Source organism: Mytilus galloprovincialis, chromosome 2 (assembly GCF_965363235.1).
Source record: "Mytilus galloprovincialis chromosome 2, xbMytGall1.hap1.1, whole genome shotgun sequence".
In the NCBI taxonomy this organism is placed as follows: domain Eukaryota; kingdom Metazoa; phylum Mollusca; class Bivalvia; order Mytilida; family Mytilidae; genus Mytilus; species Mytilus galloprovincialis.
In genome coordinates, this window is record NC_134839.1 from 79,845,876 (window position 1) to 79,862,975 (window position 17,100).

At 32.1% G+C, this 17,100-nt stretch overlaps 1 long non-coding RNA gene across 2 annotated transcripts; it reads right to left on the bottom strand.

Annotated features, from left to right (window-relative positions):
* Positions 1-221: 221 nt before the first annotated feature.
* On the bottom strand, positions 222-13,185 carry LOC143064512 (uncharacterized). 2 transcript variants are annotated; one of them, XR_012975265.1, is made up of 4 exons: positions 13,044-13,185; positions 5,220-5,340; positions 2,116-2,280; positions 222-669 (listed from the first exon to the last, which is right to left on the bottom strand). It is a non-coding gene; the product is annotated as an uncharacterized LOC143064512 (long non-coding RNA). The 2 variants fall into 2 exon arrangements; XR_012975266.1 differs by lacking the exon at positions 13,044-13,185 and adding an exon at positions 6,191-6,330.
* Positions 13,186-17,100: the final 3,915 nt, after the last annotated feature.

Consider the following 17,100-nt stretch of genomic DNA (forward strand, 5'->3'; position numbering starts at 1 on the left):
CATCTGCAAAAAATACACAATTTAACAACTCCACGTCGTCAATGCTGCATGACCTATCATATAAATAATTAGGGCAAGAAATCTATGGCATGTGTTTCTATGGTGTTGGCTTAGGCTGGTTTAATATTGGATTATATCCATGGAATTAATTATTCATTGTCGTTCTTTTGTTACGATTCTTTGATAACAAACCCCGTTCATAGTGCTTTTGCTATAAAGTAGCTATTCTATGCGAACTCATTTATATATCAAAAGTCTTTGCTTTCACCTATGTTGTCATTTGTGGCGGGTATTTTCAATCGTTTTCAATATGTGTGCGCGACTGTCTGTTGTCGCTATTATTGTCATTGGATACTTGTGTTTGGCATACATTATTACCAGTTTCGGAATTTGTGTTTGTAGGAGCATCAAACACATCGTCGATAGTCTCATTGTTATCATTTGAAGGTGAAACGGTAAAGTCAGTGTCAGCAATGTAACTCGAATACGCTTCGTTCACCGGTACATCATTTCCAGTCGATGTCGTCTGTTGTGACACATTTCCTGTAGACGGGTGATAATGTGTTATTCTACAACCCTGGCTGTATGTTGGAGGCAGTGTGCGAATAGATATCTGTGAATAGTTTGGAGGCGGAGCATCTTGTAATGTACATCTGCTGCTGTTTCCCCCTTGAATATATCACAATAATTTATATACCAGTCTAAATTGAAAACAACGTTCAAACTCATGATTTCACAATAATTTACTAGTATCTGATATACAATAGTGGACACCACTATGCTATCTGTCGAGAATGCGGTGATTCGTTACATGGAAAGATTTAAATAAGGCAAGATCAGTCTTAATTTCATTCTAAGAAAGTATTGTATTTAGTCGTTTAAATTGCCTTTTAACTAGTTTACTGTCACTGTTATTTCTCTTATCACATCTTATTTTATTTTGTTTGTTAGTTATATTTTTTGTCGATCGGATGAGTCCAGTCTTTTCAAATTGTGTATGTTTGTTTTGTTCAAGCATCGAAGACAATATAATGGAATGTGATACGACTGTCATACAAGTGAGAGGTTTAGCTAGCTATAAAACCAGGTTCAATCCACCATTTTCTACATTTGAAAATGCCTGTACCAAGTCAGGAATATGACAGTTCTTGTCCATTCGTTTTTGTTGCGTTTTGTTATTTTATTTTGCCATGTGATTATGGACTTTCCGAATTGATTTTCCTCTGAGTTCAGTATTTTTGTGATTTTAATTTTTATGCCCCACCTACGATAGTAGAGGGGCATTATGTTTTCTGGTCTATGCGTCCGTTCGTCTGTCCGTCCGTCCGTTCGTCTGTCCGTCCGTTCGTCTGTCCGTCCGTCCGTTCGTCCGTCCGTCTGTCCGTTCGTCCGTCTGTCCCGCTCCAGGTTAAAGTTTTTGGTCAAGGTAGTTTTTGATGAAGTTGAAGTCCAATCGACTTCAAACTTAGTACACATGTTCCCTATGATATGATCTTTCTAATTTTAATGCCAAATTAGAGTTTTTACACCAATTTCACAGTCCACTGAACATGGAAAATGATAGTGCGAGTGGGGCATTCGTGTACTGAGGACACATTCTTGTTTCAAAATGATTTTACTGTTTGTTCTTATGTCGTTCTGTTTCACTTCTGTCGAAAATTAGGGGAGGATTGAGCACTCACAATTATATTTAAGCCTACATTTTCCGTTTGTGTCTGTCCCTTGTTAGGAACCTGTAATTCAATGGTTGTTGTATGTGTTGACTGATTATTTATTTTCCTTTTATAGTATTTAGCTTATTTTAGGCAGTTCGTTTTTCTTTTGAATTGTTTTTCATTTTGTCATGTCGTTGCATTTTATAGCTGAATGTATAGTGTGTATTATGCCGCACAGTGACATATTTCGTTGTTCTCAGATGTTAACTTTCCTTTTGTAAACGCAAAAATATGAAATTTTAGAAGAGACAATTAGAATTAAAACATTGGACTTCTTGATACATGTATGGAACACACCTATTCTGCTTTTAGCGTTCGTTTATTTTATGTTTTCTTCTATAAATATTTTTCATTGTAATATCAGCGTTTTCATAGAGAAAAGACACTTTAAAAGACTTACAGAACGGCACACCTTCATTGTGTCGTCGTCGAAATCTATGGACAACGGATATGATCAGCCGAATAAATAAAATTAACACAGCTAATCCTGAAGCTCCCCAAAGGACAAAATTAATAGCTTCTTTTGATGCTGTATCGATCCCATAGGAACCTGGTGCTTTAGTATCTGAAAAAATATTTCATAAATTCAATCATTTAAACTACAGAGTGAGCATTTCGCATGACATGGGGTGATCCGCGGTTTTTTTATTTGGTTCATGTTGCCAAAACGTCACCAATGTCAGAGTAGAAAGTTGATGAACCAGGGGTATGTCAAAGAACGTCTCGTCCTTTTTCTAAAAAAATGCATTTGAAGTTACCAAGACATTGTTGATAAATAATATTCCGTATCAACTTCACAAATAATACACGACGGTTTTAAAGTATATATAGATTCTGGGTACTTACGTTGTTTTTCATCTTTATGACGAGTAATAGTATTCTTTTATTTGTTTTTATGAATATTACTTTTTCTGTTTGGTCTGGTTTTTAGTGATATCCATTCGACGTGAATCTGTACTTCTACATTCCGTCATTGTTTTATTGTTCTATGATAATTTTTGTGTATATCTGTGTTTCATTTTTGTTAATGTGCTTTGTCTTTATGAATTTTTGTTTCTCTTTAAAACATAATTATTTGTTCTTATAGTGATTAAGTTTATAACACAATGTTGACTGTTGTACACCTATATTTATCATTTTTTCCTATTGTATAAAAAAAGAAGATGTGGTATGATTGCCAATGAGACAACTGTCTACAAGAGACCAAAATGACACAGACATTAAGAACTATAGGTCACCGTACGGCCTTCAACAATGAGCAAAGCCAATACCGCATAGTCAGCTATAAGAGGCCCCGATGAGAAAATGTAAAACAATTCAAACGAGAAAACTAACGGCCTTATTTATATATATAAAAAAAGAACGAAAAACAAATATGTAACACATAAACGACAACCACTGAATTACAGGCTCCTGACTTGGGACAGGCACATACATAAATAATGTGGCGGGGTTAAACATGTTACCGGGATCCCAACCCTCCCCCTAACCTGGGACAGTGGTATAACAGTACAACATAAGGACGAACTATAAAAATCAGTTGAAAAGGCTTAACTCATCAGATGAACAAAAATACAAGTGGACGTGGCTTGGTACTTATACATCCCGACACAAAAAGACACAAATAAAAGATCTGAGAGTACTCGCAGTTATCTAACAGCTAGTTCAAAGCCACTAACAACTAATAAAAAAAATCATGCATCTAAGACTAAACTATCATCCCGTACACATCCAACATTCAATGGATTTAGGGTAAAGACGTCATAAACAGCCAGAGAAAAACATGACCTTGTGCAATGCCAAGTTACAGGTATCGACAGATTGTAGATCCATGAATATGTATATGTATAAAACATACTAGTAATATTTAGTTAGCTTTTAATTTACTGATAAAAAAATCAATATTTATACCAATAAAAACAATATTCAATGATCTTATTACAGTGTTGAATAGGTAACCTTTTAGAATAAGTTTATTTAAAGAAGCGACGAGTTTACATGGATCATTTCTAAATTTCCGGACACGGTTATCAACATTTCCGTAAAAATGAGGATGTGCTATCCCGTTTGAAATAAGCTTTCAACAGGTACAACCAAACTTCAAAACCAAATCTTTATATCTATGGAAAAATTTAGTAAAGGTTTTAAGTAATTTATGGTAACGATATCCCTGGTTTAATAATTTACCAGTAATACATAGATTGCGTTCGTCAAAATCAAAAACGTCACAACAGACACGGGCATAGCGAACGAGCTGTGAAATATAAACACCGTAAGATGGTGCCAAAGGAACATCACCATCTAAAAATGGTAAATTAACAATAGGGAACGAAATATCGTCTCTTTTGTCGTAAATTTTAGTGTGGAGTTTCCCGTTTAAAACCCGAAATATCTAAATCCAGGAAAGGACAGTTAGTATCGAATAAATTTGATTTATTCAGAGTAAATTCTTTGGAGAAAATTTCAGCAGTATATTTAGAAAATTCTTGATTATTTAACGAAAAAATATCATCAAGATAACGGTAAATTTGTGTCTGTTTGTTTTGTTCGCACATTGTTGTCAATATCATGGAGAATTTGATACGACTGTCATACAAGTGGGAGGTTTAGCTAGCTATAAAACCAGGTTTAATTCATTACTCTCTTCATATTCTCTCAAGAATATGACAGTTCTTAACCATTCATTTGATGTGTTTGAGCTTTTCATTTTGCCTTTTGATTAGAGACTTTCTTTTTTTTTTATTTTCCTCGGAGTTTTATTGTTGTGATTTTACTTTTTGTGGTTAGTTTTATGGTTATTGTTATAAAAATTTGTTTGTTTGTCCCTTTTGGACATTATTTGTCTCACTCGAGTTATTGATATTGTTTTCTCAGTCATTCCATTTCAACCGTTATTAATTGCGAGAATATCCTTTAGTGATGGCTCTCCATCTGGTTCGCATCATCGACAGTGCTTTTGTTGTTTTCGAATTGCAACCTTATATTGAATTATATATTTACTTTTTATCTCAATATAGAGGTATTTCATACAATCTGATAATTTAATTAAATACTCGTCGGCAAATACACAAGTTAATGCATGCTGTTATGAATATTAAAGGCGAGTCTCCTGTGTGCATTATCTTGATACTTTAAAAATAGCAACACAAACACAAACGTTAAGGTAAAAGTAGTTGAAGTATTATCTAAATGTCCATAATGTGATTTGGATGTGTTTCAAATCAATTTTAATAAATTAATTTGGGTAAAAGGAATCCGTTTATTTCCGTGATATATCAATGGACTTTTATAAAATTGTATAATAATGCTGCACAAAACAAATTAATTTAAATCTATGTCATATTATAAAAGGATAACAAAAATAGTGAGGATAAAGACCTTTGGAAAAAAGTAATTCTCGTGTACAATATAAATAAAGCCAACAGTCATTGTAGAAATTTAATTCAATAGCTAGGTTTCGTTTGTAATCGGCCAGAATTTTACCCTGAACACCTTGATACGTACTTGGTAGTGTTGCGCGCGCAGTAGTCGTTTGAGCAGTTGTGTTTTCTAATGACATGATCTTTCAGCTCAGGAGGCACCATTTTGTCTGAAACTTGACCCACTTATACCATTTTTAGGATATCTGTTAAAGAAGAAAGAGACATACATTAAAAAATATAGAGTCTTTCAAACGTTTTTTGTTTTGTTTAAAAATTACTAGACCTTCAAACACTGAAAAGCATGGTAAGCATATAATCGCATTACTTATTATTTTTCATTCAGATTAACAGTTATTAGTATATTAATGGGTTTTTTTGACATACAATTATACAAATAGACAATTTTCCACGCACTTATTTTTTAAAGCGTACATATAAAAGGGAAAAATACATAAAAAAAAAAAAAAAATTGGGAATAATTGTTTCAAAATTTGATTAAGAATATAATATTGAAACAATATACAAGCTCATATCACAATCACAGCTTTAATCATTAGTGTATCGACATAGAATAACGTAAATGGCAGTGATATCGACATATAAAGAGAATATGTAAACAAGAATTGGTTAAAGATAGGCAGTTTTTGATAACTTAGTATTTAGATATTCAGCTACAAATATACAAGACCATTTGATATTGAAAAGACAAATAAATTAAGTATAAATTAATTGAGGTTTCAAAATCTTTGGTTGTACCAATTATTTCTCCAAACCGTTGTTTGGTAATTTGTATATGGTAACAATATACTGGAAATGGAAAAAGGTATTTAGTAACATTTGGGTCATGGAAGTTAGGTGTTGCAGGAGTGTTGTTAGACCTGTTTATGCGCATAAGACAACTATTTCTTACGTATTATTCTATGTATAATGAAACAATTTCAAAAACTTTAACCACATGTTATTTATATAAAATTTGATCTCAACTCCAATTAAATCCAACCTCTTCAAACATTTAAATTTAATATTACATCGCATATTAGAAAAGCAACTTACCCGGAAGTTCAATAAACGAATGTATTTTTCCTCTTGCTGACGTACGCTATTGATTCACTTCAAATATCATTAATTGTTATAAAACTATTAAACATGACACAGAATTACGTAATTTTATGAGTGAAATACAATAACTTTTTTACTCTTAACAATGTTTCGCTTTACTATAAGAAATTCTCTAATTTACCAAGCAATGTATATTTAGCAATTATTTGTTGAACTTAACACCGGAAATGACGTTTTGTTTCGATAATTTTCCACCTCGAATTGAAAAATTGTGTTTTATGGTATTCACAACTTCGCAATCAAGGAAAGTATCGTCTTTCTTAAATATGTAAAGTTATATTTTGATGAAAGTTTACAAGTATTTTGAATAAATACAAATAAATGGAGAACACAAATATCAGAGGAAACAGTATAAACTACCAATGGAGCAAGAATAGGTGCGAATGAAGACAGTAAGAGTCTCCTAGTATACATGCAATACTCGCAATGCAAAGTCAAAATATCAAAATCGTGAACAGAAACAATAAGCAAAATTAAAAAATAAGGCTACTAATCAGGTTTCTAAAGATCTAATGCCTCGAAAGCATCGAATGGATTTATGTATATCTTTATACGAGCTTTATTTACATGGTGATGTGTCTCCTGAGCAAAACAAAACAAACTGCAACAACAAAGTCTCCAGGACACTATGTGGGTCATTTTCAAAAAATGTCGAATTTTCAGTACACTCATGCTAATTTTTTTTTATTTCTAATGGAAATTTCAGTTGTAATGGTTTAAATGAAAGCTTGTCGGATTTGTGATTCAGAACATTAATAATAAACACACCTTACATCTATTTTGATAAGATTAAACTTCATTTAAGGCCGATTTTGGGGGTATTTGTGTGTGTACCGTGTCAGAAAAACCCATTTCAAATGATTTTTTTTCCGATTTTCTGATCGCCATGATATCTGAAATAGGGACTTTTTAAGAAAGTTAATTATTACTCTAACGAAAAATCGTAGCTTCTTTATCATTGTATGTAACATATTATCTACAAACTAAATTCAATCAGCGTACGGGAGGTTCATGTCCATCCTGTTACCGCTACTTAAATCAGCCGTTAAATTATTATCCCTATGAATATTGAATCAGTCAGCGTTGATTTCAAAAGTGCAAAGTAAATTAAAATTTAAAAATCTTCCCAATTAAGCATTTGCAGGTGCAATACTGATATCGGTAACAGGATAGACAAAAAGGTAACAGGATAGACTTTTATATAGTGATATATCAGAAACGTACATTCCTGTTACCAATGAAATAAAGAGAAAAGTAAACTAACTTATGAGGGATTTACTTGATGTTGGGTTTATTTAAAAGGGCGAAGAAAAAAAAATGCCAAACAATATAAATTGCTATCTTAGACTTGCATTACTGGTGGTAATCTTTACAACCTTTGAAACCAATTTTAAGAGGCATTTTTCAGTACAACCTGGAAAATTGGAAAACAATCTATTATTTTACAGAATGAATATATATAGAAGTTTATTTTTCTTGAAAACCATCTAATTGGCTACGTAAAACAAGCTTAAAATTTTATCTAAACCTTTTCTAAATAACCCAAAGTTTCTTTAGAAAATGGTAACAGGATACACAAAATATTGTACCACCGATCAAAAAATGTTTCAAGATTCTTGTATGACATCATTAAGATTGCATCTTTTAATATGTTGTTCTTAAAGTACCGTTTGTTTTGATTTACCTATGTAGAGGGTTGTTTGAATAAGTAACTTGAAATATTTTTTTTTTCTATTTCAAAATTTTTTGAAAATGATCCATATCAATAGCACTACAAATATTACCACCTCGGACGAATTGACCAATATTATCGGTCTGTATAAGAAAATTTTAATCATCCTTTTATAATAAACGTGGTTGTCAAATTGTGCTTGTTATTAGGTGCTAATTACAGCACCAGCAAATAGAATATTTAAATCTAGTTTTCTAAATGTTTTGGATCAATATAAAACACATAATTAACAAAAAATACTTTTCTTTTCTATTCTTTTATTCAGAGATTTAATTGCAATCAATTTCTTGTAATCATTTGTACAAATTTTTAAAACTTGATTATTATAGGTCACGGGTGTCATTCGGTTTAACGAGAGAAATGATCGTGAAAGAATATCTAACGGCGGTCAAGTATTGAGAGACGATCGTGATAGCTCTGGTAACGGATCGTGAAAGACATTTAATGTAAATTTTAGTTCAGAATCTTTGAAAAAATCGCCTAATTTTCAAAACGCGGAACAAATCCGAACAAAAAAAAATATGTCTGTCAAAATGGTTTAACTCCCTCAATAAAACTGTGAAATAAAATAAAGAAGATATGCAGTACTTAATGAAAAAACACAAAAGGAGCAATGCCTGTCTAAGAAATTAATTACAAATAACACGCTTTTTATACCTATAATGGTCATGTTTCAGTTTATCATGTAAACGCATAACAATACGCACATTAAAATTCAGTTCAAGAGAAGTCCGAGTCTGATGTCAGAAGATGTAACCAAAGAAAATAAACAAAATGACAATAATACATAAATAACATCAGACTACTATCAGTTAACTGACATGCCAGCTCCGGACCTCAATTAAACTGATTGAAAAATTATGTCTTCATCATATGAATATCAGGCACAATCCTCCCCGTGAGGGGTTTAGTATCATACCATCATAACATATATGAGAAGAACATAACCCGTGTCATGCCAACAACTGGTTTATTAAGAATAAAATGTGTTTAGTTCCGATGCAAAGACCCTATAAGTGAATCAATATTAACGCCAAAATATGCAATCTTTAATGATCTGACAACAGTATCGTAACTATATCCCTTCTTAATAAGTCTATTTAAAGGTTTTGTTAGTTTCTGAGGTGAATACTGACATTTTTGTGCTTTATAAAGAATATTTCCATAAAATATTGGATGTGAAATACCTGAACGTATAAGAAGTCTGCATGTTGAGCTATATTTACAAATGATGTCCTGATACCGATGATAAAATTTAGTAAATGTTTTGACTAGTTTGTGATATCGAAAACCCTGGTGTAATAATTTTTCAGTAATACATAAATTTCTCTCGTTAATATTTATCAAAGGTTCCAGGATTATAATTTAGTACGCCAGACGCGCGTTTCGTCTACATAAGACTCATCAGTGACGCTCGTATCAAAATATTTATAAAGCCAAACAAGTACAAAGTTGAAGAGCATTGGGAATCCCAATCTACAACATTGTTACATACACGAGCGAATCGTACAAGTTGAGATATATAAACTCCGCAAGATGGTGACAAGGGAACGTCACCATCTAAAAATGGATAATTAACGATAGGAAATGAGAAATCATCTCTTTTATCATAAATTTTAGTATTAAGCTTTCCGTTTATGATATATATATATCAAGATCGAGGAAAGGGCAGTGGTCATTGTTAGTATTAGCTTTATTTAAAGTAAGTTCAACAGGATAAATTTCTTTAGTATACATACTGAAGTCGTCATTATTGAGAGCTAAAATATCATCCAAATATCTAAAAGTATTATTAAATTTGTGTATCAGATGTTGTTTCGATGGGTCTTTGCTGATTTTTGTCATAAATTGTAACTCATAGCAATACAAAAACAGGTCCGCAATAAGTGGTGCACAGTTAGTCCCCATTGGAATTCCGATAACCTGACGATATACGGAATCTCCAAAGCGAACAAAAATGTTATCTTGTAAAAATTCAAGAGCAGATATAGTATCAAAGCATGTCCAATTGACATAGTTTTTTTTTGATTATTGCTACTAAAAAATGACCTAAAAGAGTTTGAACATATATATTCACATTCTGACTTTTTAAATGCACATTTAATTAGGTGTGTGAATTTTTTCTTAATGAGAATGTCAGGCAATGTGGTATATAGGGTAGAAAAATCAAAACTTTGAACAGATTCAAAATCACCAATATAAGCATGCAATTTATCAAGTACTTCCAACGAGTTTTTGACACTCCAAAAGTAATTAATTCCACTATTTTCGAAGGTTTTATTTGAACAATTTATTATCAGGTTTTTGATTGTACCAAGTGTACTAGTAAGAAGAATAGATAATTTAGTAGTGGAACAATGGCTTGAAGACGAAATAAATCTATATTTGTAAGGTGTTTTGTGTAGTTTCGGAAGCCAATACATAGTTGGGACTTTCATTGTTTTTGGTTCTGCTTGCAAAGCGGTAGCTAAAAGTTTATGTTTGTTACAGATGTCGTTTTCTGAAAATGGAGTCAGTTGGAATGTTGGTTAATTGGTGATTTCTTTTTGTAGAACCTCAATGTAAAAGTTACGTCAAACAATAATAATAGTATTAGCAGCTTTGTCGGCCGGGACAAAAACAAATTCCTTGGCTAGTTCTTTTAGTTTATGTTTGATACGAGTAATAGGTTTATTGTGGTTATTTTTAAGAGTAAAATGTTCTTTAAAATGTTGAATACGTATATCAACAATGTTTATTACTGAATTTAAAAGTCCAAAGATTTTTTGTCAGCTTTTTCCCGTTTTATCCATTTCAAACAGTAAGTACGGAGTGAGTCGTGGATGATATCACGACACTCATTCCAATTAATAGTTGAAGGGGGACGATATTTAGGTCCTTTACTGAGGAATGATTTCAACTCTCGGTCTTGAACGAGAATATAGAATACCAGATCGCAAATGCTGTAATGTCTCGTCTTCTTTACATATGATAGTATATTTGTTGAACTTCTATAATATCAAGGGGTTTCCTAGAAGTGTCAAATGCGCTTAAGATTGTCAATGTTTCATAAAAAGAGTTCAGGATTAGATGAACCATGCCATACAGATCTCTACAAATATCCCGTACACCAAATAAATGTGTTCCGATCCTTACAGTGCCTTAGAAACTAACAAATTAAAAGTTATGCTTGGCCAATTAATTCGGAACATAAGGTCAAAAGTATATGAACCCTGACCGACAGTCAGACATAGACATCTTACTATCATTCAATATATCAAATACAATTGACGTCATCATGGTCATATATGAAACATGCAGACAGACATGTACATCATACACGCATTACCTTGGTGCTATAGCATACAGGTATATATCCAAAAGGCTAAACAAAATAAAACAAACATTGCCGAATGATGCATGATAATGAGTTCGATGTTATTTAAAACCTTGTAGAAGTAAAAAAAATCTACACCTTACAATCATAACAACAGATAGTTATCCTTTTTTAATTTTCCTTGGAGTTCAGTATTTTTGTAATTTTACTTATCCTAAAGCTTAATGAATCCGCGATACGGACCTGACACCACAACAATGAATCTTCATCCATAAAATCAGGTAAATTCGGGGTCAGGTGAATCCTGTCTGACAGACATGTAGTTTATAAAATGTGGGTATCCTATAACTCGTGATAGGTAAGTACTTCACATGACAATAAAAAGCTTCATTCTACAATCATCCAACTATTTTACATTTCATTTCTGAAAATATTAATACTTTGAAATGCTTAAACCTATTGAGGATGTTGTCCTATCTAGCTTTTCTCAATACCAATAACAAATATTAATTATCATTTAATTGAAGAATAATTTGAACGTTTTCGCAGCATCGGATCTTTTACGATACTTTTCACGATCTTCAAAAATGCGGTACGTTATCTTTCACGATCCGAAAAATCAATTTTTGTGTAAATAGTTCTTAATTTGCCAAGTTTCAGATTATGTTGATACAAAATAACTATGAGAACTATTTGAGTAATTCAAATAGAATGTCCTTATTCGGATAAAAGTAGTTTTTCTAGTCGAATTTGTGAAAAAATCATGTTTGTTCACATTTTTTATGTCATTGAAATGTCGAGAAGCAATCTGCCTTTTGTTGTTTTGTAATAACTATGTACTTTTAAAACTGGATATTCTCACATACTGATCATAATGTTGAACCATTTTGATAGACAGTTTTATTTTGTCATTAATTTGTCTGTGTAATTAATTAAATTATAATATTTATTGACCTTTCATATGTCTTCTCGATTAAATGTCTTTCACGATCCGTTACCAGAACTTTCACGACTTGACCGCCGTTAGATATTCCTTCACGATCGTTTCTCTCGTTAAACCGAATGACACCCATGTAGGTGTACCGGGCGTCTGTGATTGACAATAGCATTTGTGAACTTGAACTTGTATAATATGTGGAAATATGGACAATAGAGTAATAATTTTCAAAGTGATCCCATAATTAGAGGAAATAACAAGGTTATTAAAAAGTAATACATCAAAGTTTTCAATAACTTTTAAACTCTTTCGTAATAAAAGTTTTATGAATGAAAGAAATTTGATGCTACTTGTACATGTAATGACGTTGAGGCTAAATAAATACGAATTTAGAAAAACAATCAAATTGGCAAACGGGGGTAGAACGAACTATAAAGGAAGATAAAAAATCATATTGGAAGCCGAACTTTAGTCTGATGCTTTCCTGTACTGCATTTAGACTATATCTACATTTACACCATATCTCCATTGTGTCATCATTTGTTTACATGTTTACCTGAACATGACAAACAAATAAAAAACCGAGATGTGTATAACAGTACACATTGTAATGTGCATACATCATACTGTAATAATAACACAAATAAACATATATGTGTTTTAAGAACATATTAATCAATGTAAAGCTAGTAACAGCGACGACAACTAATATGAACTTCCAGTACACACTCCTATAAATACATAAAGTAAAATATATATAAATAGGTCACTACATTATTTAATCAACAAAACAGAAATTTACCTTGATTGAAAGTTAGTTCGGTCAATACATAGTTTGTAGCGCTATTAGCTATCCATCCACCTTATCGGTTACTTAAAGGGTGGACACAAATGAATGACCAATACAAAACTAATGACGCACACTTAATAGTTCAAAATAAAAAGGGTGACGTACCCTTTGTATCCGTGTCAGATTATGTATGTTCGACGTTCTAATTCCTATCATTTGCCTCTTCAGGTAAACTGTATGTTTTAGGCCTTTATAATAAAGGTATACAATATTTTGTTTACGAATATATTGCTTACTATGTCAACACTACTAATTACACACAGAATGTATTATGAAGAAATTAAGTTAACAGATATTTTTAATTTACATTAGTACAGTATTTGGCATATAAATATGAAGAAAATGTGGCTGTTCTTTTTTTCTATCTTGTTCTTATTTATATGTACCTTATTTCCGTTTTTGCTAGCCTATTTCTTTCTTAAATGGGATGGTGAGAGGTACATAATTATATTGCATTAAGTTTTCAAACTATGACAAACTACTGGATCGCCTATACAACATACAACATGTACAACGGAATGATACTTTTTGGACAGATGAGGACATGGTAAGAAACATTGTCACTTATGTGCAATGTAATGAAACATTTTTTATTTTATTTTTATTTGTCATAATGAAGCTATATTAGAGTCATGAATTGGCATTTCAGATGCAAACTTTACAGTGAATGAAATACTTTTTCTCATATATAAAGTATAATTACACTTAGTAGGATTGTCTATAAGAAGATATTTTGTTGTTCTAAATTCAAGCCTGATAAAAAAAAACTCACACATAAAGGAGCGAAAGATACCAGAGGGACATTCGAACTCATGGCTAAAAAAGAAAACAGACCAACAGACAAACCCTGAAACACAAAATAGAAAAACAAAGATAAAGCAACACGAACCCCAATCAAACACTGGGCGTGATCTCATGTGCTCCAGAAGGGTAAGCAGATCCTGCTCAATATGTGGCATCCCTCGTGTTGCTTATGATAGTACATACCCGGTTACAAGTCTCATTCGGTAGGTTGCATTCCATATAGCAGTACAAAAGAACTAAAATATGCATAAGTTTTCTTATCAAATACTGACATGGATTTACAAGTTTATTTTCAAACATATGTTGTAGATGTTTTTTTCATTTGAAAACATTTGAGGCTAAAGTTCAAGTCACAACCGGTGTAATTTTGCTGTAGGTTGAATTATTTTTAGAATTCAGTAATGACAAGATAAAGCCCCGGGGGCCCAAACAGCATCACTTTTGAATGTGAATCACATTTTATGAACTGCGTGTTAACGGAATAAGATGTTTAAAAATCACTTGAGGTTTCAAAATATACCAACATTTCACTTACTAAAGAGGAAATTCTGAATACATGTAGGTTTGTTCTGTCTTTCTTTGGGAATTCGGCTTTCTTAACTTTATTGTATATCTAGTAACATAAGCCCCTTTTAACAAAAGTTATATCACTCGGTCTTCCAAATGATTCCTTATAATTATCGGCAATCAAAAACGTGATTCGCGGTTATTGTGAAACTATCCGTTAGCGCACACAACATCGGGGTATCTTTCCACTGACAAAAGTAATTGACACATTTTCTACCTGCTGACCTCTTCTTATTTTCAGATTAAACAGAGTTCCTTAAGACACTTGTCAAAATACAAGAAGATTAAAGAAGCCAGATGAATTATTTTCACATTAAAAAAAAACGTTCATATCTATGAAGCAACAGTCCAACAGCGAAACATGAATGAATTATATGTAACTGTATAATTTTAATGAATAACTTCATCTGTCGCAAACTGGTTCACATAGCTTATTATTGATTAATGAAATTGAATTAATTCTTAGTTTTCAAAAAGTGTGAGAACATAACTTGACAGACAGGAGGTTCTTCGACTGAAAATAGATGAATTCTATCAACTAAAAAAGTATAACGAAATATTCAACTTTTAGGTTAAAGCTATCCAAGCGGTTTAGCTTTCATTTAAAACTATGTTTCATAGAATATTCTCTCGTCATTATTGACTTTGCGCTTGTTTTTTTCTCTTTGATCGGTCGTTATCTCCTCGACATAGTCCATTCTAAATAGTAGTTATATTTTCAGATATGTTCTTTAACCCTGACCAAGTGCATGGTTTTACTTTAAATACATTTGGTGTGGAAAGAAGAGATGTTGAGTTTACCTCCCTTTGTACGTTCAACTTTTTAATGACAAAAGAAATGATTTGTACAACTTTACATATCTATGCAGCAACTTTCAAGCAGCTCCTGCACATTGAGTATACATCTCCTGAGTACCCGAGATCATCACTAGTTTTGTTTGAAAGGCGTTTTGTTATTCCTGCGGATCCTATGTTAGTTTTAAGTGTTGTTCGTTGTGCTTTTGTGATGTTACAATATGTATGTGACACCGCTACCAGTATTGTCCATTCTTTATCATGAAAAATGTTTTTCATTTAAACAAAACTTTGGTCGGTCAAGTTTAAAGGGTTATGAACGTTGGCGGTCTACGGTTGTATCTAGGGTAAGATAAGATTGAAGTACTAATTAAAACTTAATCTATTGATATACTAGTAACTCATCACCATGTTTTATTAGAATAGCAATACGGATCTACTTACCCTTTCGGAGGTTCATAAATCACTCCAAGTTTTTATTGGGTTTGTGCTAATTAGTATATAGTTTTCTATGTTGTAATCTGTAGACTGCTGTTTGTTTGTTGTTGCTTTTTTGTTTTTGACACGGCATTGTTACTATATTTATCGACTTATTGGGATTGAATTTCCCTCTTGGTATTTTCAGTCTTGTATTTCTATTCTCCTTTAGATATAATATAATTATTGCTAGATCAAACCGTTAACTTATACCTCAATATCATCTAGTTGCTCTAGCTTCAATAATCATGTACGAGTGCCACAACGTATCATCACGTTTGCGGGAAACATTGATAAATTATATTTGCCATTATCTCTAACGAATGACTGCGGCAAAATGGTTCACATATAACTTACATGCATATAATTTCATACAAGTAATTTTATTTAATTTGTTTTATGAGCATCTTCGACTAAAAATATGTGACTTCTATCAAATTCATACATATTAACGAAATATTCAAAATGTAGGTTTAAACTATGCATGGATGTTCGTTTTCAATTATGATTATATTTAGGTATGTTGACAAGCTGTTATCTTTCATTTTTATTTATGTGTCTTGTATATATGCCTTTTTTCTTTTTCTTAAGATTATAACATAATGTTGACTACTGAACCCTTATTTTGCCATTTTTACCTTTTATGTCTGTTCGTTTTGTTCACACATTGTATTTGTTTGGCTTTATAGCTATTTTGATCTGAGCGTTACTGTTGAGTCTTGTGTAGACAAAACGCGTGTCTGGCGTATTAAACTATAATCCTGGTACCTCTGATAACCATTGTTGTTATTATAATGGATTTTATTTATGCGACTATCTTATAGTTGAAAGGCCTGGTGAAAGGTAGGTCTCCCCCATTTTCCGTCATGGCAGTTGTTTTTCATTCGTTTGATGTGTTTGAGCTTATGATTTTTTCATTTGATAAAGGACTTTCAGATTTGAATATCCTTGGAGTTTGATATTTTGTTGTTTTACTTCTTTCTAGTACATGGTCATAGGTTAAAAAGAAGTAATTACAGATGTCTGGCGCCACCTATAGTTTACACCCATGATACCAGGTAGAAGTATTAAAATGTATTTTTGCTGGCTTCGTAATTAGAAAACAAATTGAAATAGTGAAAAATGACTATTGGCCTTTGGTTCAAAAGCGAGAAATTTGATTGAAACCCTCTGCGACGAGAAACATTGTCTGTGCTAAATTTAGAAAATTTTCTTTATTCATACTATTTCGAATACTCTGGAACCGTTGAGCATCCTTAAAAATGCCATCTCTCTATCAAAAAAGCTTCGGCATCATATGTGTTTTGCCGTTTTATTCACACCCATAGGTGTCGTTTATTTAGAATTAGAAAGCTCTTTTATAGTG